At 37.6% G+C, this 2,437-nt stretch overlaps 1 non-coding gene across 1 annotated transcript; it reads left to right on the forward strand.

The window, feature by feature from the left end:
* Window positions 1-372: 372 nt before the first annotated feature.
* TRNAK-UUU lies at window positions 373-444 on the forward strand. Its single transcript has one exon. It is a non-coding gene; the product is annotated as a tRNA-Lys (tRNA).
* The last annotated feature ends 1,993 nt before the right edge of the window (window positions 445-2,437 follow it).

Genomic DNA, 2,437 nt, shown 5'->3' on the forward strand with positions numbered 1-2,437 from the left:
TATCACCAAATTCTAAACACCCTCCACAAACTTTGATATTTATAGTCCTGATTAAATTGTGCTGTATATTAAAAGCAATTTGTGAAACAGGTGGTAAAGAAATTTTCAAAAGTGCAGAAGAACCTCATGAAAAGCCAGAATAACATGTGTAGCTTGAACCATTTTCAGTCCTAGCTGACTTTGTTTTTGACTGACAGTGTGTATGAGAGAACAACTAAAAGCCCATTCAACCAGAAGATCTATACCTCCTCAATAGTGTGCTTGTAATATCCTAAGCCACTGGTGCACCATGAAGAATCTGAATAAAAGACTTTTTATCTTCTGCCTAGCTCCAGTCACAGTTATGATGTTTCAATCTGTATATGTTGGGGACCCCTGGTGGTCTAGTGGTTAGGATGTGGCGCTTTTACTGCCACGGTCCGGGTTCGATTCCCGGTCAAGGGAAACTCCCCCGGGCAGATGGAACTCATCAGCCCTGTAAGGCCATCCATCTAAGAGAAGGTCACTCTAAACAAACCTACGTCCTGAGGACCTCGCTGCCACTGTCCAAGCTGGGTGGGCTCAGTTCAGCGCACACTGTGTCTCACCTAAAAAATCCACCGCGCAGGCTCGAAGGGTAAAGACCTTTCCCAAATCTTCGTTCGCGAAGACTGACCATACTATGACTATGTGTTTGTTGAATTTGTTGTGGATATTATTCATTGTCTTGGGTATATATCTCGTATCATATTCTTTATTTCGTTTTTCTTACATTTAATGATCAACCATTCTACCATAAATCAGATAAGATTTTAGGCAACATTTGTTGCCTCAATGAAAAGTGAATATGTTTTAGACTGTCCTAACTCACATTTGAATTCTCATCAGCTGCAATTTTTTTAGGACCTTACCTATTCTCAGTCTATTGGAACCAAAATATTTCACCATCTTTGATCAGACTATACAAGCAGGTTAACTTGCCTTTGATCACGCTTCCACAACTAATGAAATTCATTGGTAAGCGGCCTAAAACTAAAATATATGTCAGAATAACTGAATTTCAGAAGGCTTAGAAATAAGTAAAATTGAATACTGTTCTTGTCTAAAGAGCAGATTTGATCCCTAACATATTTTGTGGATGTGACAATATGTTCTGTCCAAGAACTTCTGATTCCTAATGACTATTTGTTCTTGCCTATAGGAATAAAGGCAAAGGACATGGGTGAAAATGTATCATTTAACACGTGCTTAGCTGCTATTAAATGAAATTGTTAAAAATTAAATGCATCCCCTGGGCAACATTACTTTAACCTGAGAGGTTCTGTGCACTATATTAAGAAAATTACATTAGAAATGGCCACTTGCCTGTTCATACCTCAGTGCTGTGATATATGGTGAACAGAAATAAGTCTGGTTTGTAGATCCTATCTCTGAGTAACAGGGCAAGACAAGTGGAGTAAAAAGTAAGGTAAGAATAAAAGATATGAGTCAAATGATGATGTTATCAGAATGCTCTCTCTACACATGTTTACAGTTTACATTTCTGACTTGCTATGAAGGAGCTACATTACTTTAGAATCAAGGTAAATTTGTCTGAGCAACTATCAGTGCTTTACAGCTATGTTGCTTCTAGTTCTGAGCAGGTTCCTTTACAGTTAACATACACACAAAATTCTCTCCATCTCTGCAGTGTTCATTGTGGAGATACTGTCCTTATCTAAACATTTGTCACTGTATGAACTCAGCTCTTCCTAAGGATTTAAAGGTAAACAAAAATCACAAATGATGTGTTTACCTTCTAGTCCTGTCTTGTGGGACTTATTTTAGCTCACAGGCCAAAATAAGTGGCCTCTCCATTTAGAGGCTCTGCAGTGGAGCTATCATTAATGCATCACCAGGTTTTTCTGTTCTCTTCCCTCCTGCAAACCACAACCATGTAAGATCAAGCCCTACATTATTTTTTAGTTTCCTGCAAATTTCCTAATTATCTGCTGCAAGCCTCAAGAACTGCAGTTGTTTTGCTTAAAAATAAAAGAATAATATTGCATGTGCTGCTATAATTGTAACAAGTCAAATTTTTAGCTACCTAAATCAAGTAAGCTGCATTCCCACTGAGTTGTAACTAGAAGATTGAAATATGCTTTTAAAAATAATTAATATATATCCAGTGATAGTAATATATTTTATTTTCAGACAACATTTTTACCATGCCGCTGCATAGTCTGTGTACTGTTAGATGCCCTAATTCCACCAAGACAGATGCCATTCATAATGCAAACAGTGTAACAGGAACATGAATGGTAGGACCAAAACTGAGCTATAGAGTGAGATAAATAAAAACTGCGACTACTTCTAACTTGAAGCTTAAGGAAAGCTGGCAAGGGGTCTGTCAAAATATGTTACCATTTGTCCAATCCCATTAAAAAGGAGGAAACAGTCTGGTAAGATGGAAAAGCAT

Source organism: Pipra filicauda, unplaced genomic scaffold, assembly GCF_003945595.2.
Source record: "Pipra filicauda isolate LSUMZ 115617 unplaced genomic scaffold, ASM394559v2 scaffold198_size2598500_pilon, whole genome shotgun sequence".
Lineage (NCBI taxonomy): Eukaryota > Metazoa > Chordata > Aves > Passeriformes > Pipridae > Pipra > Pipra filicauda.